We start from the raw sequence: 508 nt of genomic DNA, 5'->3' as shown, positions 1-508 counted from the left end.
AGTCCATTGTTTTTCCGAACGCATATATTATTTGCTAGCCGCAAGGAAACAGGTACTGGGTTGGAAACTTTAGAACTGCGAAAATGTCAAGTGAATGTTTCTACGAATTCAGGAGTCGTCTTACATACTAAAAATAACGTGTTAAAGTTGTGCACGCCTACTACTGCCTGAAACTGGTTGTTGGAATTCACGACACACGTTCACGGCTTTTGTTATTTCAAACCGGTGCTGAATACCGTGCACGTAAGGCTGCCGACTTCAATGTGGCGAACCAGGTGGAACCGTAAGAACTGCACCGTTAAAATTTTATTTATCTCCTGGTTTTTAGTGCGATGTGCAGCACATTCCGATCCAATAATGTCTACTCACAGTATCGCACCCACTTTGTAAGTGACACGCAAAAGCACCTTCACACTTCCTAGCTTTGTGACGTTTCTCAAACAGAAATGAATCACAATCAAACTGTGTAGTCAAGACTTTGTTCAGTAGTCAGTCCAAAGTGATACAT

The sequence above is a fragment of the Opisthorchis viverrini genome (assembly GCF_000715545.1).
Source record: "Opisthorchis viverrini unplaced genomic scaffold opera_v5_184, whole genome shotgun sequence".
NCBI classification, from domain to species: Eukaryota; Metazoa; Platyhelminthes; class Trematoda; order Opisthorchiida; family Opisthorchiidae; genus Opisthorchis; species Opisthorchis viverrini.
Note: the sequence above shows the minus strand (reverse complement) of the source record.